The sequence below is a fragment of the Hippopotamus amphibius genome, chromosome X (genome assembly GCF_030028045.1).
Source record: "Hippopotamus amphibius kiboko isolate mHipAmp2 chromosome X, mHipAmp2.hap2, whole genome shotgun sequence".
Lineage (NCBI taxonomy): Eukaryota > Metazoa > Chordata > Mammalia > Artiodactyla > Hippopotamidae > Hippopotamus > Hippopotamus amphibius.
This window is the reverse complement of record NC_080203.1, coordinates 52,885,502-52,909,837: the sequence shown is the minus strand read 5'-3', so window position 1 is coordinate 52,909,837 and position 24,336 is coordinate 52,885,502.

Genomic DNA, 24,336 nt, shown 5'->3' with positions numbered 1-24,336 from the left:
GTACAAGATGAATAAATAACAATAGATTATATCTGTACTTTGCACATACATTTATTTTTCTGCTTAGGACACTATAATCTAAGTATCCTTTTACCTCTTCTCTCCTATTAGGCTTTGTTTTATTCAACTTTATATCCTTAGCACCCAGCACAGTACCTGGGCCATAGTAAACATTCAATACATATTTGATTAATTTAATCTGATAGTCTCTTCTATGATCAATTAATTGGCAAATTTTAGTCTCATTTACCATGCTTACAACTTCCTACACAATCTGTATCTCCAGTTCTGTACAGGGAAAACTGATATTTAGAATGCCAATCTTTGGGCCATTAGAAAATCTTCAAGTGCCTATGAATTGGCAATTTTCACTCTTTTTCACCTGACCCACCCTCTACATGGCTGCAAGGTTTTGCTACTTAAAACTATTTCCATGTGCAGAGCCCTTAATAAGGATATGTGTCAGCAAAACCATCTTCAGTGTGAGTTACAGTGATTCTCCACAGCTTACTGTGTTTAGACTATTTCTATTGAAAGGGACAGATAACTCAAAATGGCTTTAAAAGGGGATTGGGATTACTAGCTCACATAAATGATAATCCAGGTACAAGTGCATTCAGGTGCTAAAACGACATCATCAGGAAACTATCAGTTCTGTTCTGTTCAGTGTTGGCTTAATTTTCAACCAAGCATAATCCAAATTATGAAAAAAATAAGGAAAAGCATCTTCAGAAGTAAGTTGTACCAGCTTGGCAATGCAAGCACCAAAAGACTGCTCTTTCCCAATAGTGACAGCAAAGGAAATATATCTCTCTGGAATTTGACTGTTCTAGGTACCTCATATAAGTGGAATCTGTCCTGTTTGTCTGGTTTATTTGACTGAGCATAATGTTTTCAAGGTCCATCCATGTGGCACCATGTATCAGAATTTCTTTTCTTTCTAAGAATGAATAATATTCTACTGTATGTGTAGACCACATTTTGTTTAGCTATTCATTCATTGATGAACATTTGGATTGTTTCACCTTTTGAGTATTGTGAATAATGCTGTTTTTAACATTGCATGTACAAATATCTGTTCAAGTCCCTGCTTTGAGTTATTTTGGATTTATGTCAGGAGCAGAATTGCTGGGTGATGGTTCTATGTTTAAATTTTTGAGCGACCACCAAACTGTCTTCCACAAAGCCTGTACTATTTTACATCCCTGCTGGCAATGCACAAGGTTCCAATTTTGCATCCTCACTGACACTTTTTATTTCTGGATCATGTTTTGTTTTTAATAATAGACATCCTAATGAATATAAAGTGATATCTCATTATGGTTTTGATTTATATTTCCCTAATGATTAGTGATGGTGAATATCTTTTCATGCATTTACTGGGCATTTGCATATCTTCTTTGGAAAAAAATGTCTATTCAAGTCAATTGCCCATTTTTTAATTAGGCTATTCATTTTTTGTTGTTGAGTTGTAGGGGTTCATCTATTCTGGATATTAATCTCTTATTAGATATTTGATTTGCAAATATTTTCTCCCATTCTGTGAGTTGCCTTTTCACTTTGTTGATAGTGCTCTTGGATGCACAACAGTTTTTAATTTTGATGAAATTAAATTTATCTAATTTTTCTTTTGTTGCTTGTGTTTTGGTGTTGCATCCAAGAAATCTTTGACAAATCCAGTACCATGAAGATTTTCCCCCACGTGTTTTACCTACATTCACATTTTTGTGTAGCCATCACCACCATCCATCTAAAAACTTTTCATCTTCCTCAATTGAAACATCATACCCATTAAAAAATAACTCCCCATTCCTCCCTTCCTCCAACTCCTGGCAACCACCATTCTACTATTTGGGGTCCTTTGAGGTTCCATATGAATTTCTGGATAAGTTTTTCTATTTCTGAAAAATACTGTTGGGATTTTGATAGGGATTTCACTTAATATGTAGATTGATTTGGGCAGTACTGTCATCTTAAAATATTAATTTGTCCAATCTATGAACATTGGATGTGTTTTCATTTATTTATATCTTTAATTTATTTCAGCATTGTTTTGTGGTGTTTATTATATGTCTTTTGACTCAGTTTATTTCTAAGTATTCCATTCCTTTTTATTCTATTATAACTAGAATTATATTCTTCATTTAATTTTCAGATTGTTCATTGTTAATGTAAGAAATGCAACTAATATTTGTGTTTTGATTTTGTATCCATCAACTCTGATGAATTTATTAATACTAATAGTTTGTTTTTCCTGGAATCATTAGAGATTTATACACAAGGCCATGCAATCTACAAAGAGATAGTTATGCTTTTTCCTTTCCAAAGTGAGTGCTTTTTAATATTTTCTCTTGACTAATTGTTTTGGAGAGAACTTCCAATACTGTGTTTAATAGAAGTGGCAAAAGCAGGCATCTTTGTCCTATTCCTTATCTTGGTGAAAAAGTTCTCAGACTTTAATATTGAGTGTGACGTTAGCTGTGGGGTTTCATGTATGGCCATTATTATATTCAGGTAGTTTCCTTCTATTCCTGTGTTAGTGAGTGTTTTTTTTTTAATCATGAAAGGGTGGTGAATTTTGTCAAATACTCTTTCTGAACCAAGATGATCATGGGGTTTTCCTCCTCATACTGTTAACATGATGTATTATATTAATTTATTTTTGTATATTGAAACTTTCTTTCATTACAGAAATAAACCCCACTTGGTCATGGTGTATAATCCCTTTAATAGGCTGCTGAATTCAGTTTAGGATTTTGTTGAACTTTTGCATCAAGATTCACAAGGATAGTTGATCTGGGGGGTGTGTATGTGTGTGTGTGTAGGGGCGGTGTTCCCTAGTATCTTTGTCTGGTTTTGCATCCGGGTAATGCTGACCTTATAGAATGAGTTGGACATTCTTCTTTCCTCTTCAATGTTTCAGAAGAATTTGAAAAGGACTGGTGCTAATTATTCTTTAAATGTTAAAGTAGAATTCGCCTGTGCAGATACTTTATCCATGACTTATTTTTATCAGGAGGTTGGGATTACTGATTCAGTCTCCTAGCTGGTTATATTTCTGTCCAGTTTTTCCACTTCTACATGATTCATTCTTCTTAGATTGTGTGTTTTAGGAATGTGTTCATTTCACCTAGATTATTGAATGTGTTGGTGTACAATGGTTAATAGTATCCTTTATAATCCTTTTTATTTCTGTATAATTGGTAGTAATGTCCCCAATTTCATTTATGATTTTAGTAATTTGAGATTCCTCTTTTTCCTTAGTCAAACTATATAAAAGTTTGTTTTTCTCTATTTTTAAATTAGATATGTTATTTATCTCCACTCTAAATTAGATATGTTATTTATCTCCACTCTAATCTTTATTATTCCCTCCCTTTTGTTATTCCTTCTGTTAGCTTTGGGTTTAGTTTGCTCTTCTTTTTCTGGTTCCTTAATGTGAAAAGTTAAGTTGTTGATTTCATATCTCCTTTCAATTTTAATGTAAGAGTTTATATCTAGATATAAATCTCTCTCAGCACTCCTTTTGATGCATTCCATAAAGTTTGGAATATTTTGTTTTTGTTTTCATTTGCTTCAAGGTATTTTATAATTCTTCTGTTATTTCACTTTGACCCAATGTTTGTTTGAGAGTATGTTGTTTAGATTCTAGAAATTTGTATGAAGCAAGTCCATAAAGACAAGGAGAGGTGGCTATTTTTTTAAATGCATAAATCTTAACAAAATATCACAAGGGATACAAATAAGTGAGGAAACAAGGTCCAACTAAAGAAGCAAAATAAATCTCTGGAAATTAACACTAAAGAAATGGAAATCTATTAATTACATTTTAAGGAATCCAAAATATCCATCTTAAATATGCTCAAAGAGCTTAAAAAAATGCATAGTGAACTATACAAAATCATGAGAATACTGCATGAACAAAAAGAAAATATTAATAAAGAGATAGAAACTACTAAAAAGGAGTGAGACAACAGTTTTGGAGCTCCAGAATACAAAAAATGAATTGAACAATCCAAAAGAGATGTACAATAACAGACTAGATCAAGTAGAAGAAAGAATCAACAAACTTGAAGAGGATTTATTTAAAATTTTCAAGTCAGAGGAGAAAAAAAAAGGAGTGAAAAGAGTCTATGGTTATTATGGGATACCTGAAAGTGGAACAATAAATGCATTATGGGAGTCATAGGAGAATAAAAGAAAGGGGCAGAGCGCCTTTTGAAGAAACCATGGCCAATAACTTCCCAAATTTGAGGGAAGAAATCAAAATACAATTTAAAGAAGCTCAATAAAATACAAGTAAGATAAATCTACAGAGACTTATGCTAAGATAAATTATAGTAAAACTGTCAAAAGTCAGACAAAGAAAGAATCTTGAAAGCAACAAGGGAAACGTGCCTAGTCATGTATAAAAGAGATCTTATAAGAATACTATAAAATTTCTCAGCAAAAACCTTGCAGATCAAAAAGCAGTGGAATGATATATTTAAAATGCTGAAAGAAAATAAACTACCAACAAACTTAAAGGGGCTTAAAGTTATCACTTTTAAGATATCTTAAGATAGAAGTGAGAGATGGCAATGAAGTAGAAGGATGTGGAGTGCAACTCTCTCCACAGATGCATCAGGAATACATCAAAAGATGCAATAACTTCCACAGAAAACTGGCTGAACGCTAGCAGAAAACCTTGGACACCAGAAAAGACTGCAAAGATCCCGACATAGCTGGGTAGGACAGAGGGAAAAAGTAAATAAATAAAAGGAGAAAGAGGAGGAGAAGAAAGGAAAGGGAGGGGTCCTACACAGTGGGGCGGGGGAAGCTGAACTAGAGGAGAGATTGCCAAATTTGGGGAACCCCCCCATCTGGCAGGGAAACCCCCTCTCCAACGGGGAATTTGATTGAGTCAAAAAGGAGGCATTTGGGACTGTACAAAGAGGGTGAAGTGGCCAATCTATGGCAGACAGGAAAGAGAAACACATGGAGAGTCCGTTCCATGGCCCTGCATGTCCCAGACTAAGACGTGGGTTCACAGCAGTACAGGGGATCTGGGAACTGGAACGTAGAAACCAGAGAACTGGTTCAGGGTGAGAATCATTGTTGGCTGTGGGGAGATGGACTGAGGGAACAGGAGGGAAGAAATCCGCAGCAGAGAATGCCTACTGCAGAAATCTGGGTGACCATGGTGGTGGGCTGTCACTGCTGAGTCACAAGTAGGGGGGAGGAGCCACTGTTGTAGCCTCTCTTTTGGCACATGTGATGAACAAAGGGAGGCCCTCTCTGGGCCTGGCTGTTGCTGATGACAAGGGATAGAAAAAGCCTGCTAGGGAGGCTGGCCTGGTGTGCCTGCTACTGAGAGCCAGAACTCCAAAGAGTTTGCCAGCTCTGGAGACACTTCACTTATACCCGAGCCTGCTGGCTTCCCTGTGCAATAGGCACTGCCACCACTGCCAGGGTTCCCATGACCCAGGGAGGTCACTACTGCTGATTCACATGCAGGGGAAGGAGCCACTATTGTACCCTCTCTCTCCCCACACATCGGTGCCAGCAGATGAATAACAAGGAAGCTCCGCTGGTTGCAGAGGAATACAAAAAGCCCCTGAGGACTGCCCCTCAGGCACCTTGTGCCAGGCACCAATAAAGAACCACACTCAGGCCAGATTTCCTATACCCATGGCCATTGGTATCCCTGTACGTTTGGCATCACCCCTGGTGACATTAGCCATGTGACTCAACTACTGCTGAGTCACAAACAGGAAGATGAGCCACAATCAAAGCCTCTCTCTCCCCACATACCTGCATTGGCAGATGAATAATAAAGGAAACCCTCACTGAGGCAGATCCAAAGAGCTCCAAGGCAGCCTTAGGACAAGACTCTGGTGGTTAGAACACACACAGAAGCAGGGACAAAACCAAAGCTGAACACCAGGGACAGAAGGACTAAGGAAGAGGTTCTAAAATCTTTCCATCATATATACAAGCTGCACACTAAATCCCCCTGATCAGCTAGGTAGACTCAATATCTTTGGAATAGCTGAGTAAACAATGAATGTTCCCACAAATGAAAAAGGTCTAGTTCTGGTACCTATGGACTTTGGGAACAAGCACACACAGGACTTGGGACAGATCAGAGCCTACGTGGACCCCACAAGACACACAACAGGTCCAGAGTCCAACCCAGAGGCAGAGGAGGGCCTCTTGGGGAGGAGAAGGTGGTCTGATGCTCAAATCATATACAAGGACACTTAGGAAACAGACATCCCAAGGAAACAGAATTACTATTATTAATTCTATTGGTTTGATCCATTCTGTTGTCAATTCTGACCTTTTTTATTGTTATTATGATCTTGTACTAAGGGATCTTCACATTTTATAACAAATTTTTATTCCATTTTTAAATTTTATTTTCATTTTTATCTTTTTATATATGTCTTTTTCTAGATAGCTTTTTTGTAATGCTATGTTTATCTCTCCTATCTTCTTTTCTTCATCTTTAATACATTTTTATTTCATTTTTTCTTTTTCTTTGTATATTTCCAGTCATACTATCCTCTTCTGTTGCTCTGTGTTTTATCTCTTTTTATTTTATTTTATCTTTTTATACTTTTAACAATATTATTGGTCTGCTTTGTTTCCTTGCTTTATTCTTTAGGTGACACACTGCTTTAGGTTTTGTTATTAGGTTTTGTCTTTATCTTAGTTCTAATTATAATTGTTTGATTTCATTTTGGGGATCTTCAGTTTATCTGGTTGCTCTCTTGCTCTTTGTTATATTTGGTCTTTGTTTCTATTTGGTCCCTGTTATATTTGGTCATCATTTTCACAATTCACCTGGGGTTTTTCTGTTTTTTGCTTTTTTGTTTTCTGTTTTGTTTTGTTTGGGGTTTTTTTGGTTTTGTTTTTGTTTTTTTGTTTTTTAATTTTTGTTGCTTTTCTCTTTAATTATCTGATTGTGTTCTGGGGGTCTTCTGTCAGGTTGTTCTAGTGCTTTATGTTCTAATATAAAGACTTTTCTTATGATATTGGTGATGGTGCTTTGAATGTGACTTTTTTATATCATATAATGATATGTCAGCATTGGGATATTCCACACAACTTATTGAACTACTATTTTACAAGTGAACAATGCATGATATTGCAAAATAATGAATGGATGAATGATCCATTTATATTGCAAATATAGACTAATTGATTTTAATCTTAACCATGTGGTCTCTTTCCACATTGTAAGCATCCTTTAAGAAACTATCACTTGGGAAGTTTTGATGTAATATCAAGGATGGATATTCATAATTACCTGAAAAATGTCATTGAAATGCTCCTTCCTGTTTTCATCTCAATGTTTTTCAGACTTCATTGCCCACTGGAATCACCTGCAAGCTTTTAGCACTCCTGATGCCCAATTCATTATTAGTGTATAAAAAAACCTCCAGGGGAAAAAGATGGTGGTGAAGTAGAAGAACATGGAGTGCATCTCTCTCTGCAGTTGCATCAGAAACACATCAAAAGATGCAATAATTCCCACAGAAAACTAACTGAACACTAGCAGAAGACCTTGGACACCAGAAAAGACTGCAAAGATCTCAACATAACTGGTGCTGGAACGAGCAACCCCTGGAGTCTGGATTCCTCTATGAGAAGTCAAGTTGGAGGCTCTGGGCAGTGAACACCAAGGCCAGAATGCCAGACCACTAGAGAGTCCTCAGCCACAGGGAAGATTAACTGCAGATAATTCTCATAGAGGCTCTATCAGAGTCTAAGACCCGGCTTCGCCTGACTGCCTACAACTGCCAGTGCTGGATACCTCACACCAAAGTACAAACAAGACAGGAACACAAACCCACCCATCAGCACACAGACTACCTAAAGCCATAATAAGCACATAGATACCCTAAAATGCACCACCTGACATGGCCCTTCTCATCAGAGGGAAGACTCAGATCCACACAACAGAAAGCAGGCACCAGACCCTCCCATGAGGAAGCCTACTCAAGAAGCTGGATGAACCCCACCACAAAGGGCAGAGAATAGAAAAGAGAGGAATTACTACAATATAGCCAAGGTGAAGGAAACAGCAACTAATATAAATTAGACAAAATGAGAAAACAAAGAAAAACCTTGCAGGCAAAGGAGCAAAATAAAAACCCACAAAACCAAATAACTGGAAAGGAAATAGGCAAATTGCCTGAAAAAGAATTCAGGGTAATGATAGTAAAGATGATCCAAAATCTCAAAAACAAAATAGACAAAATACAAGAAACGTTTAATAAAGACCTACAAAATCTAAAGAGCAAACAAACAGTAATGAACAACACAATAATTGAAATTAAAAATACTCCAGAAGGAATCAACAGCAGAATAACTGAGGCAGAACTGAGTAAGTGAGTTAGAAGATAGAATGGTGGAAATAACTGCCACAGACCAGGAAAAAGAAAACAAAATAAAAAGAATGGAAGATAGTCACAGAGACATAGGGGACAACATTAAGTTCACCAATATTTGAAACATAGGTGTTCAAGAAGAAGATAAAAAAGAAAGGGTCTGAGAAAATATTTTAAGAGATTATCGTGGAAAATATCTCCAACATGCAAAAGGAAATAATCAAGTCCAAGAAGCACAGAGTGTCCCATAAAAAAGAAACACAAGGAGACAACTAACTGCTGAACAATCATCTGCAGAGAGACACTGGAACTCACCAAAAAAGACACCCCACATCCAGAGACAAAGGAGAAGCCACAATGAGACAGTAGGTGGGGCACAATCATGTTAAAATCAAATCCCATAAATGCTGGATGGGAGACTCACAAACTGGAGAACACTTATACTGCAGAAGTTGACACACTAAAGTGAGGGTTCTGAGCCCCATGTCAGTCTTCCCAACTGGGAGTCCAGCAACGGAAGGAGGAATATCCAGAGAATCAGTCTTTGAAAGCCAGTGGGATTTGATTGCAGGACCTCCACAGGACTGGGGGAAATAGAGACTCCACTCTTGGAGGGCACCAAAAAAGTGTGCCAATCAGGACCAAGGGGGAAGGAGCAGTGACCCCATAGGGGACTGAAGCAGACTGACTTGCTGGTGTTGGAGGGTTGCCTTCAAAGATGAGGGGAAGCTGTGGCTCACCGAGGAAACAGGGGCACTGGCAGCAGGGGTTCTGGGAAGTGCTGATTGCCATGAGCCCTCCCAGAGTCTGCCTTTAGCCCCAACAAAGAGCCTGTAAGCTTCAGTGCTGGGTAGCCTCAGGCCAAACAACCAGCAAGGTAGGAACAGAGCACCACCCATTGGCAGACAAGCAGATTAAAGTCTTACTGAGCTCCACCCACCCAGCCCTACCCACCATCAGTCCCTCCCATCAGGAAGCATGCACGAGTCTCCAAGATCGCTTCCTCCACAAGAGGGCAGACAGCAGTATCAAGCAGTACCAGCAGTATTTCGTCTTGTGGAACTGAAAACCACAGCCACAGAAAGAAAGAGAAAATGAAAAGGAAAAAGGCTTTGTAATAGATGAAGAGACAAGCTAAAACCCCAGATAAACAACTAAATGAAGAGGAGATAGGCGCCCTTCCAGGAAAAGAATTCAGAATGATGATGGTGAAGATGATCCAGGACTTTGGAGAAAGACTGGATGCAAAGATCAAAAAGTTGCAAGAAAAGTTTACCAAAGACCTAGAAGAATTAAAGAGCAAACAGAGATATGCAACACAATAACTGAAATGAAAAATACACTAGAAAGAACAAATAGCAGATTAACTGAGGCAAAAGGACGAATAAGTGACCTGGAAGACAGAATGGTGATAATCACTGCTGTGGAAAAGAATAAAGAATGAAAAGAACTGAAGACAGCCTAAGAGACCTCTGGGACAATGTTAAATGCACCAACATTCACATCATAGCAGTCCCAGAAGAAGAAGTGAGAGAAAGGACCTGAGAAAATATTAGAAGATTATAGTTGAAAACTTCCCTAACATGGGAAAGGAAATAGCTACCCAAGTCCAGGAAGCGCAGACAGTCCCAGGCAGGATAAACCCAAGGAGAAACATGCCAAGACATACAGTAGTCAAATTGACAAAAACTAAAGACAGAGAGATGTTATTAAAAGCAACAAGGGAAAAATGATAAATAACATACAAGGGAACTCCCATAAGGCTAACAGCTAATTTCACAGCAGAAACTCTGCAAGCCAGAAGGGAGTGGCATGATATATTTAAAGTGGTGAAAGGGAAGAACCTACAACCAAGAATACTCTAACCGGCAAGGATCTCATTCAGATTCGATGGAGAAAGCAAAAGCTTTACAGACAAGCAACAGCTAAGAGAATTCAGCACCACCAAACCAGCCCTACAACAAATGCTAAAGGAACTTCTCTAAGTGGGAAACATAAGAGAAGAAAGGCCCTACAAAAACAACAAGAAAACAATTAAGAAAATGGTAATAGGAACATACATATCGATAATTACCTTGAATGGAAATGGGCTAAATGAACCAACCAAAAGACTCAGACTGGCTGAATGGATACAAAAACAAGACTCATATATATGCTCTGTGCAAGAGACCCACTTCAGACCTAGGGAAACATACAGATGGAAAGTGAGGGGATGGAAGAAGATATTCCATGCAAATGGAAATCAAAAGAAAGCTGGAGTAGCAATACTCATATCAGATAAAACAGACTTTAAAAAAAAATGTTACAAGAGACAAGAAAGGACACTACATAAAGATTGATGGATCAATCCAAGAAGAAGAGATAACAATTATAAATATATATGCACCCAATAGAGGAGCACCTCAATACATAAAGCAAATGCTAACAACTATGAAAGAGGAAATCGACAGTAACACAGTCATAGTGGGGGACTTTAACACCCCACTTACACCAATGGACAAATCATCCACACAGAAAATTAATAAGGAAACACAAGCTTTAAATGACACAATAAATCAGCTTCATTTAATAGATATCTATAGAACATTACATTCAAAAACAGCAGATTGCACTTTCTTCTCAAGTGCACTTGGAACATTCTCCATGATAGATCACATTTTGGGTCATAAATCAAGCATTGCTAAATTCAAGAAAATTGAAATCATATCAAGCATCTTTCCCAACCACAATGCTATGAGATTAGAAATAAATTACAGGAAAAAAAATGTAAAGAACACAAATACATGGAGGCTAAACAGTATGCTAGTAAATAACCAAGAGATCACTGAAGAAATCAAAGAGGAAATCAAAAAATACCTAGAGACAAATGACAATGAAAACACAATGATCCTAAACATATGGGATGCAGCAAAAGCAGTTCTAAGAGGGAAGTTTATAGCAATATAATCCTACCTAAAGAAACAAGAAAAATCACAAATAAACAATCTAATCTTACACCAAAAGAAACTAGAAAAAGAAGAGCAAACAAAACCCAAAGTGAGTAGACGGAGAGAAATCATAAAGATCAGAGCAGAAATAAATGAACTAGAAACAAAGAAAACAATAGCAAAAATGCATAAAACTTAAACCTGGTTCTTTGAGAAGATAAATAAAATTGATAAACCTCTAGCAAGACTCATCAAGAAAAAGAGGGAGAGGACTCAAATCAATACAATTACAAGTGAAACAGGAGAAGTTACAACGGACACCACAGAAATAAAAAGCATGAGACTACTACAAGCATCCATATGCCAATAAAATGGACAACCTGGATGAAATGGACAGATTCTTAGAAAGGTATAACCTTCCAAGACTGAATTAGGAAGAAATAGAAAATATGAACAGACCAATCACAAGTAATGAAATTTAAACTGTGATTAAAAATTTCCCAACAAACAAAAGTCCAGGACCGGATGGCTTCACAGGTGAATTTTTTTTTTGGGGGGGGGTACACCAGGTTCAATCATCTGTTTTTACACACATACCCCGTATTCCCTCCCTTCCTTGACTCCCCCCCCTTCGAGTCCCCCCCACCCTCCCCGCCCCAGTCCTCTAAGGCATCTTCCATCCTCGAGTTGGACTCCCTTTGTTATACAACAACTTCCCACTGACTATTTTACAGTTGGTAGTATATATATGTCTGTGCTACTCTCTCGCTTCGTCTCAGTTTCCCCTTCACCCCCCGCCCCCTCCCATACCTCGAGTTCTCCAGTCCATTCTCTGTATCTGCATCCTTGTTCTTGTCACTGAGTTCATCAGTACCAGTTTTAGATTCCATATATGTGAGCTAGCATACAATATTTGTCCTTCTCTTTCTGACTTACTTCACTCTGTATGACAGATTGTAGTTCTATCCACCTCATGACATATAGCTCCATCTCATCCCTTTTTATAGCTGAGTAATATTCCATTGTATATATATGCCACATCTTCTGTATCCATTCATTTGTTGATGGGCATTTAGGGTGCTTCCATGTCCTGGCTATTGTAAATAGTGCTGCAATAAACATGATGGTACAAGTTTCTTTTGGGATTATGGTTTTCTTTGGGTATATGCCCAGGAGTGGGATTACTGGATCATATGGTAGTTCTATTTGTAGTTTTTTAAGGAACCTCCAAATTGTTTTCCATAGTGGCTGTACCAACTTACAGTCCCACCAACAGTGCAGGAGAGTTCCCTTTTCTCCACACCCTCTCCAACATTTGTTGTTTCCAGATTTTGTGATGATGGCCATTCTGACTGGTGTGAGCAATTTACAGATTCAATGCAATCCCAATCAAATTACCAATGGCATTTTTCACAGAACTAGAGCAAGAAATCTTACGATTTGTATGGAAACGCAAAAGAACCCGAATAGCCAAAGCAATCTTGAGAAGGAAAAATGGAGTTGGTGGAATCAAGCTCCCTGACTTCAAACTATACTACAAGGCCATAGTGATCAAGACAGTATGGTACTGGCACAAAAATAGAAAGGAAGATCAATGGAATAAAATAGAGAACTCAGAAGTAAGCCCAAACACATATGGGCACCTTATTTTTGACAAAGGAGGCACGAGTATACAATGGAAAAAAGACAGCTTCTTCAATAAGTGGTGCTGGGAAAATTGGACAGCAACATGTAAAAGAATGAAATTAGAACACTTCCTAACACCATACACAAAAATAAACTCCAAATGGATTAAAGACCTACATGTAAGGCCAGACACTATAAAACTCCTAGAGGAAAACATAGGCAGAACACTCTATGACATCCATCAAAGCAACATCCTTTTTGACCCACCTCCTAGAATCATGGAAATAAAATCAAGAATAAACAAATGGCACCTCATGAAACTTAAAAGCTTTTGCACAGTGAAAGAAACCATAAACAAGACTAAAAGGCAACCCTCAGAATAGGAAAAAATAATTGCCTATGAAACAACGGACAAAGGATTAACCTCCAAAATATACAAGCAGCTCATGAAGCTTAATACCAAAAAAGCAAATAACCCAATCCACAAATGGGCAGAAGACCTAAATAGACATTTCTCCAAAGAAGACATACAGATGGCCAACAAACACATGAAAAGATGCTCAACAACACTAATCATCAGAGAAATGCAAATCAAAGCCACAATGAGGTATCACCTCACACAGGTGAATTTTATCAAACATTTAGGGAAGAGCTAACACCCATCTTTTTCAAACTCTTCCAAAACATTGCAGGGGAAGGAACACTCCCAAACATATTTTATGAGGCCATCATCACCCTGATATCAAAACCAGACAAAGATATTACAAAAAAAAAGATAATTGCAACCAATATCACTGATGAATTTAGATGTAAAAATCCTCAACAAAATACTAGCCAACAGAATCCAACAACACATTAAAAGGATCACCCACCATGATCAAGTAGGGTTTATCCCTGGAATACAAGGATTCTTCAATATACACAAATCAATCAATGTCATACACCATATTAATAAATTGAAGGATTAAAACCACATGATCATCTCAATAGATGCAGAAAAAGCTTTTGACAAATTCAACACCCATTTATGATAAAAAGTCTCCAGAAGTTGGGCATAGAGAGAACCTACCTCAACATAATAAAGGCCACATATGATAAATCCACAGCAAACATCATTCTCAATGGTGAAAAACTGGAAACACTCCCTCTAATATCAGGAACAAGACAAAGATGTCCACTCTCACCACTACTTTTCAACATAGTTTTGGAAGTCCCTGCCAAAGCAATCAGAGAAGAAAAAGAAATAAAAGGAATCCAATTTGGAAAAGAAGTAAAACTGTCACTGTTTGCAGGTGACATGATACTATACATTGAAAATCCTAAAGATGCCACCAGAAAACTATGTGAGCTAATCAATGAATTTGGTAAAGTTGCAGGATACAAAATTAACATACAGAAATCTCTTGCATTTCTATACACTAACAATGAAAGATCAGAAAGATAAACTAAGAAAACAATCCCATTCACCATTGCAATAAAAAGAATAAAATACCTAGGAATAAATCTGCCTAAAGAGGCCAATGAACTTTATGCAGAAAATTATAAGACACTGATGAAAGAAATCAAAGATGACACAAACAGATGGAGGGACATACCATGTTCTTGGATTGGAAGAATCAACATTGTGAAAATGACTATACTATTCAAAGCAATTTACACAATCAATGCAATCCCTATCAAATTACCAATGGCATTTTTCACAGTACTAGAACAAGACATTTTACAATTTGTATTGAAACGCAAAAGACCCCGAATGGCCAAAGCAGTATTAAGAAGGAAAGATGGAACTGGAGAAATTAGGCTCCCTGACTTCAAATTACACTACAAGGCTACAGTGATCAAGACAGTATAGTACTGGCACAAAACCAGAAATATAGATCAGTGGAACAGAATAGAGGGCCCAGTGATAAACCCACACACATATGGGCAAATTATCTTTGACAGAGGAGGCAAGAGTATACAATGGACAAAAGACAGCCTCTTCAATAAATGGTGCTGGGAAAATTGGACTGCTATATATAAAGAATGAAATTAGAACACTTCCTAACACCATGCACAAGGATAAACTTAAAATGGATTAAAGAACTAAATGCAAGGCCAGACCCTATGAAACTCTTAGATGAAAACATAGGCAGAACACTCTATGACATACATAAAAGCAAGATCCTTTATGACCCACCTCCTAGAATAATGGAAATAAAATTAAGAATAAACAAATGGGACCTAAGGAAACTTAAAAACTTTTGCACAGCAATAGAAACCATAAACAAGACAAGAAAACAACCCTCAGAAAGGGAGAAAATATTTGCCAATGAAGCAACTGACAAAGGATTAATCTCCAAAATATACAAGCAGTTCATGCAGATTAATACCAAAAAAGCAAATAACCCATTCCTCAAATGGGCAGAATACCTATATAGACATTTCTCCAACGAAGACATGCAGATGGCCAATAAACACATGAAAAGATGTTCAACATCACTAACCATTAGAGAAATACAAATCAAAACCACAATGAGGTATCACCTCACACAAGTCAGAATGGCTATCATCAAAAAATCTAGAAACACTAAGTGCTGGAGAGGGTGCAGAGAAAAGGGAACCCTCCTGCACTGTTGGTAAGTATGTAAATTGATACAGCCACTGTGGAAAAACTAATAATAGAACTACCTTATGACCCAGCAATCCCACTCTTGGGCATATACCCTGAGAATACCATAATCCAAAAAGAAACATGTACCACAATGTTCATTGCAGCACTATTTACACTAGCCAGGACATGAAAGCAACCTAAATGCCCATCAACAGATGAATGGATAAAGAAGTTGTAGCACATATATACAATGGAATGTTACTCAGCCATAAAAAGGAATGTAACTGTGCTATTTGTAGTAGCACGGATGGACCTGCAGTCTGTCATACAGAGCGAAGTAAGCCAGAAAGAGAAAAAACAAATACCATATACTAACTCACATATATGGAATGTAAAAAAAAATGGTACTAATGAACCCCGTGACAGGGCAAGAATAAAGATGCAGATGTAAAGAATGGACTTAAGGACATGGGCTGTGGGCAAAGGGGAAGCTAGGATGAGGTGAAAGAGTAGCATTGACATATATACACTACCAAATGTAAAGTAGATAGCTAGTGGGAAGCTGATGTATAACACAGGGAGATCAACTCGATGATGGGTGATGACTTAGAAGGCTGGGATAGGGAGCGTGGGAAGGAGACTCAGGAGAGAGGGAATATGTGGATATATATATAAATGCAGCTGATTCAGTTTGTTGTACAGCAAAAACTGGCACAACAGTGTAAAGAAATTATAATCCAATAAAGAGAAAAAAAAAAGTATGATGCTTCAAAGCAAAAAAAAAAAAAAGAAAAGGTAAGAAAGAAACACTTAAGTGAATAATGAATACTGCGTGTCTCCTCATTCATGTAGATTTAATGTGGAGCTAACAAAATTAGACCAACCAAGTTTCCCAAAATCACTAAATCAAAGTATAATAAATGTGATCTCATTTGTAAAAAAAAAAAAAAAAAGATTTCATAGCAAGTGCAAAGAAAGTATCTATAGATAGCACACAAAAGGAAAAAAGAAGGGAATCAAAGCATGTTACCACAAAAATTAACTAAAACAAAGGAAAACAGTAAAAGAGGGAAAAAGGAACAAATAGATCTATGACATACAGCAAAAAATTAACAAAATGACAATAGTGATCCCTTTTCTATCAGTAATTACTTTAAATGAATATAAATTAACTTCCCAATGAAAAGAAAATGATTTGATGAATGCATGATAAAAATAAAAGTCAACTATATGTTTTGTATAAGTAACTAACTTTAGATTTAAGGGCAAGCATATGGTGAAAGTGAAAGGATGGAAAAATATATTCCATGGAAATGGTAACCAAAGAGAACAAGAGTGGCCAAAATTATATCAGACAAAGGAGAGTTTAGGTCAATAACTGTCACAAGATACAAAGAAGGACATAATATTGTATAATGTTAAAAAGATCAATTCACCAAGAAGATGTAACAATTATAAATATGTAAGCATCAAACATCAAGGCTTGGAAATATATGAAACAAACATGACACTACTGAAGGGAGAAATAACACACAATAATAGTAGGTGACTTCAATACCCCACTTTCAGTAATGGATACAACAACAAAACAGAAGTTCAATAAGGAAACAGAGGATTGAAACAATACTGTAGATCAATTGGCCCTAATAGGTGTATATAGAACATTTAACCCAACAGAAGAATACACATTCTTCTCAAGCTCACAAAGAATCTCAAGGATAGACCACATATTTGTCCAAAAAAGTCTTAAATTTAGTAAGGTTAAAATCACATAAGGTACCTTTCCCAACCACAAGGGAATGAAATTACAAATCAATAGCAGAAAGAAAACTGGAAAATTCACAAATATATGAAAATTATACAGCACACTTAAATAATGGGATAAAGAATTAATCACAAGGAAAATTAGAAATTATATTGAGACCAATGAAAACAAAACATAATAGAGCAAAACATATGGGTTGTGGTGAAAGCAGTACTGCAAGGGCAGTTTATAAAGGTAAATGCTTCCATTAAAAAAGAAGAAAAATCTCAAAATAACACACAAACTTTACATCTCTAGGAAACTAGAGAAAGAAGAATGAAGTAAACTTAAAGTTAACAGGAAGGAAGGAAATAATAAAGATTGGAGAAGAGAAACAAAGTAGAGAATAGAAAAACAATAGAAAGAAATCAAAATTAAGAGATTGTTTTTAATAGATTAAAAACTTGACAGATCCTTAGTGAGATTAACTAAAAAAATAGAAAAGATTCAAATAACTAAAATTATAAATGAAAGAGGGGACAACTGTTGCCACATAAATAAGAAGGACCATAAAGAATACTAAGAAATATTATATGCCAGCAAATTGGATTACCTAGAAGAAATGAATACTTTACTAGAAACTTACAACCTATCAAGACTGAATCACGAAGGGGAAAAAATTGATCTATAATTAGTATAGTGATACAGATATCAAAATAAAAATAGTGATCAAGTTATAATAGCCTCCCAACAAAGAGAAACCCAAGGCCAGATGGCTTCATGGAGAATTCTTCCAAACACATAAAGAAGAATTAATACCAATCCTCCTCAAACACTTACAAAAAATTCAAAAGGATCAAACACTTCCAAAGCTGTAGAAAACTACAGGCCAACAGCCCTATTGAATATTGATGCATAAAGCCTGAGCAAAATATTAGTAAACTAAATTCAACCACACAGTGATAGAATTACATGCCATGATCAGATGTCATTTATTCCTGGAATACAAGGATGTTTCAACATACAAAAATCAATCAATGTAATAAACTACATTGACAAAATGAAAGACAAAAACCACATGATCATCTAAACTGATGCAGAAAAATAATATTTGACAAAACTCAACACTCTTTCATGATGAAAACACTCAACAAAATAGGAATACAAGTAAAGCACCTCAAGAAAATAAAGACCATTTGTGAAAAGGCCACAGCTATCATTATACTCAATGTTGCAAGAATGAAAGCTTTTCCTCTATGATCAGGAATAAGTCAAGGATACCCACTTTCACCATGCTATTCAGTATAACACTAGAAGTTCTAGCCAGAATAGATAAGAAATAGAAACAAAGGCATCCAAATTGCAAAGGAAGAAGTAAAATTGTTTCTGTTCACAGATGGCATGATATTATAGGGAGCAAACCCTCAAGATTACACAAAAAAAATGCTGTTAGAACTAACAAAGCAATTCAGCAAAGCTGCAGAATACAAAATTAACACACCAAAATCAGTTGTGTTTATATACACTAACAAAGAACAAAACAAAGAAATTAAAGATCTCATTTATAATAGCATAAGAAAAAGAATGCTGAATAAACTTAACCAAGGAGGCAAAAGATTTGTACAATGAAAACTACAAAATATTGCTAAAAAGAAGCTAAAGAAGCCATAAATAAATGGAACAACATCTTCTGCTAATGGATAAGAAAACTTAATATTGTTAAAATGTCGATAATATCCAAAGTGATCTCCAGATTCAGAACAATGCCTATAAAATGTCTACTGGATTTTTGTGTTTGTTTGTTTGTTTTCAGAAAAAGGAAAAACATCCTAAAATTCATATGGCATCTCACAGAACCCTGATAGCCAAAACAATCTTAAATAAGAACAACAATATTGGAATCCTAATACAGTTCCTAGTTTTAAACTTAAAGCTATAGTAAACAAAGCAGCATTGCATTGGCATAAAGACAGACATATAGACCAGTGGAAAAGAATACAGTGCCCAGAAATAAACCCTTGTGTAAAGGACAAATAATCTTTAATGAGGGTGCTAAGACCACAAAATAAGGAAAGAACAGTCTCTTCAACAATGTTGGGAAAATGGGATATCCATGTGCAAAATAGTTTTCTGGAATTTTTTTCCTTTGAATTTACCATGTTTTTCTGTTTCTCTATATGTCTGAAATTTTTTGCTGTTGTTGAAAATTGGGCATTTGAAAAAAAGTCACCTCTCCCAGTCTTTGTAGATTGGCTCTATGCCAAGGCAATTCTTCACTGATTAGCTGAGTATGTGCTGACCCAAAGTATCAGCTCAAAATGAAAGCTTAAGGCCTTTTCTGGTCTGTTTTGAATATATATTTTGCCTAGGCCTATGTGTGGCTTTCTCAACCTCCCTACATACAGAATTGTATCAAATATTTTAATTTCCAAAGTCTCAACCAACTTTTTCTCAGAGCTTTAGATGTTCTAAACATTATATGCTTTTACCTATAATCTTTTGCCCTGAGCATCTGTGGTGTAGCTTTCATGACCAATGAGCACTGCTTTTCTCTGCCTCAGATCAGACATATGAGAACATTTCACATAAGATCTACTCTGTATTCTCTGTTTTAAGGAAATTGGGAACTAGGCTGCTGGCTCCTCTAGATCACACACCAGGAATCTTTTGGGACAGAGGTAAGTAAAAGTGCCACAAAATTTTCTATCATTTTAAATGTGGCTTTTCTATGATTGGGCATTCACCTGGTTATTTGTAGATCTATGGTTATTTTCCAGAGCTCCTATAAGTTTGTTTAGTCTGTTTCTGGTTGGTTTTTTTTTTTTTTTTTATGTTTCCATAGAGTGACAAGGGCTTGGCACTTCCTAATCCAATATTTTGCTGATGTCAGCTTCACGGAATTTTAAAACCAAAAGGGTGGTGGATAAGTAGGGCCTTTGAAGCATTACTAAATAAAAGTTTGATAGTTTTTATTTTAGGTCACCTCCATTTCATTTGATATAAGAACCACCATTCCTAAATCTCAAAATAAGCATTCAGCTGTGATAGCCAAAAGTGACAGCAATGCTACAGAGGGTACATTTGGATTGCATAAGCAGACACACATATGACTGCATAGCATATCTCTTTCAAAGAAAACTAATAATCCAAATGGAAACAAAGGTATTATGGGCTGAATTGTGCTTCCCCAAAGTTTATATGTTGAAGCTCTTACCCTTAGTACATCAGAATATGATTATATTTGGAAATAAGGCCTTTAAAGAGGTAATTAAGTGTAAATAAAGTCATTGGGGTTGGCTTTAATTCAATATGACTGGTGTCCTTATAAGAAGAGATTAGGCACCAGACATGTGTGTACATGGAGATACAACCATGTGAATACATGATGAGAAGCTGGCCATCTACAAGTGAAGGAGAGAGGTTGCAGAAGAAACCAAACCTGCCAACACCTTGATCTAGGACTTCAAGCAACCAGAACTGTGATAAAATAAATCACTATTGTTTAAGGCACGCAGTCTGTAGTATTTTGTTATGGCAGCCCTAGGACACTAATATAAAATATATCAGTGTCTGAATTAAATAAGAAAAGAGAAGAAAATGGCTTTGCCCTTTTTCAAAAAAAAAAAAAATCTAACATTTTGTGCCTGTACTTGCAAATCATTTTTCCAAATAATAATCTAATAGTGCATCTGATTTGTATATTGGATATGGGTACCTAATCAGCATTGTTTCCTGTTTAACAGTATCATCTTGTTAAGAGAAAAAAAGAAGAGTATCACTTTGCACTTTCCTAAATTCTAGTGTTCAATTACTGTTAGCTGAAAGATTCACATTTGTATCAACAGCAGTTTATGATTTGTCAAGTATTTTAAATAGCATTTTGCAGAGTTCAGAGCATTATTTGTTGTTGAAACATTTTTATAAACCATGAGGGACAGGTATGTAAGTCATTAAAAATGGAAAAAATAGCAATTCATAATCAATTACTCCTAATTCTCTCCAGCTACTTGTTCTGTTTTATTTTTCAAGAGAAATTTTCTTTCTATTGATACAGGTATAACCCCAAAAGAACCCATATTTGAAAGGAGCATTTAAATTCTCACCTGCACCATTGTGCCCCACTATAAGCGAAGATGCTGTAATACTGAGCAACCTGTTTATGAGTCTTTGGGTGGATTGAAAGGAAATGCTAGAATTGAGTAGAAATTTTCAAATACAGGATTAATCCTACCTATTCTCAGGTTTCACATGAGAGGAGCACTAAATCTACTAACTGTGAAATATTGAGCAAAGTAATTATCCTCTCAGAAACTTTATATCCTCATTTAAAAAAGGATAGTAATATTTATTAATATTTTTGGAAGGATTAATGAAATAATGTATTGAAAGTTATTAGCATGTGACTAGCATCTAATACTCTTTCACTTAATGATAGTTTTCATTATTATTTTTTGTTGTTTTTTACCTATGGCCTGATGTGAATATCCTAGGAAAGAAAATATCCACACTCATCCACTCCATGAAGGAACTTCCAATAAATGTCTCTCCAACTACATACAGTGACAAATTTTACCTTGATTAATGAGAGATTGCAACATTCATCGGATGACTCAACAGCTAGCTAACCCAGTAGAAAGGATTCATTTATCTGGGTAGGTCCATTGTAACTAGAGTGATCATACATCCTAGATTGCCTAGGAAAGTTATGGCATGTGCCCCTTTATCAGTCTCAAAAGAATTGTCATTTGAATGATCAATTATATGGTTACCCTGGTTATTACCTAAAGTAACAGAAAAAAATCTTGCAGGATAATATTGATTGAGAAGAGATAATCAGCATCAAGTGCCCTCTGGAAATAGTAGATTGGAGGTGGTCATGAAAAATACCAGGCAAATGAAAGTACCAGATCCTTGAGTAGCAGGTTGGGCTAAAAGAGCAATAATCACAAGGGTTTATGTGACAATAGACAATAATGTATTGCCATTTTGGGTAAAGTAAGGCAGTTAATCTTCTGCTTAGGACATGAGTCAGTAAATTACAGCTCATTGGCCAAATCTGACCATCTGCCTCTTTATTTAAATAAGGTTTTATTGCAACAAAGCCATATTCATTCATTTACATACAATGTTTGGCTGTTTTAATACCACAATGGAAGAATTGAGTAGTGTAATACAGTAAAGCCTAAAGTTTGTTGACTCTTGGCTTAGAAACATCTATAAATGCTCAGAGCCAATAATAAATTTGTAATTTAATAAGCTAAGTCAGAATTAGGGTGAGTAACCAGAGAATCTTAGCCACAACAAGAAGATATATGCTCACAGGGTACAGCCATACTTTCAAAAGTTCTCTTACACTCTTTCATCAATACAAAGTATGAAAAAAGCAACGAATGGTTCAAGGAATGGTTCTGAAGGAGAGGAAAGGTGAGGAATGTAAATCAAGAAATAAAGAATATTTTTGTGAATGCTGTTAGGGTGTGTTCTAATTTAATTCTTTTACATGTAGCTGTATAGTTTTCTCAGCACCACTTACTGAAGAGACTCTTTTTTCCATTGTATATTCTTGCTCTTTTGTCATAGATTAGGCGACCATTGGTGTATGAGTTTATCTCTGGACTTTCTATCCTGTTGCATTGATCTGTATTTCTGTTTTTGTGCCAGTACCATACTGTTTTGATGACTGTAGCTTTGTAGTATAGTCTGAAGACAGGGAGACTGTTTCCTCCAGCTCCGTTTCTCTTTCTCAAGATTGATTTGGTTATTCGTGGTCTTTTGTGTTTCCATGCAAATTGTAAAATATTCTGTTCTAATTCTGTGAAAAATGCCATTGGTAATTTGATAGGAATTGCATTGAATCTGTAGATTGCTTTGGGTAGTATACTCATTTTCACAATATTGATTCTTCCCACCCAAGAACATGGTATATCTCTCCATTTGTTTGTGTCATCTTTGATTTCTTTCATCAGTATCTTATAGTTTTCTGAGTATAGGTCTTTTGCCTCCTGGGGTAGGTTTATTCCTAGGTGTTTTATTCTTTTTGATGCAATGGTAAATGGGAATGTTTCCTTATTTTCTCTTTCTGATACTTTCTTGGTAGTCTGTAGGAATGCAAGAGGTTTCTGTGTATTAATTTTGTGTCTTGCAACTTTACCAAATTCATTGGTGAGCTCTAGTATTTTTCTGGTAGCATCTTTAGGGTTTTCTATGTATAGTATCATGTCATTTGCAAACAGTGACAGTTTTACTTCTTTTCCAATTTGGATTCCTTTTATTTCTTTTTCTTCTCTGACTGCCATGGCTAGGACTTCCAAAATTGTGTTCAATACTAGTGGTGAGAGTGGACATCCTCATCTTGTTCCTGGTCTTAAGGGAAATGCTTTCATCTTTTCACTGTTGAGTATGATGTTAGCTGTGGGTTTGTCATATACGGCTTTTATTATGTTGAGGTATGCCCACTTTCTGGTGAGATTTTAATCATAGATGTGTGTTGAATTTTGTCAAAATCTTTTTTCTGCATCTATTGAAATGATCATATGATTTTTATTTTTCAATTTGTTAATGTGGTGTATCACAAGGATTCATTTGTGGGCATTACACAAAAATAAACTCAAAATGGATTAATGACCTAAATGTGAGGCCAATTACTATAAAACAGAGGAAAACATAGGCACAACACTCTCTGACATAAATCACAGCATAATCTTTTTTGATACACCTCCTAGAGTAATGAAAATAAAAATGAAAATAAATAAATGGGACCTAATTAAACTTAAAAACTTTTGCATAGCAAAAGAAATCATAAACAAGATGAAAAGACAACCCTCATAATGGGACAAAATATTTGCAAATGAAGCAACTGATGAGGGACTAATCTTGAAAATTTACAAACAGCTCATGTAGCTCAATATTAAGAAAACAAAAAACCCAATCAAAAAATGGGCAGAACACCTAACTAGACATTTCTCCAAAGAAGACATACAAATGGTAAAAAAGTACATTAAAAGACACTCAACATCACTAATTATTAGAGAAATGCAAATCAAAACTACAATGAATTATCACCTCACA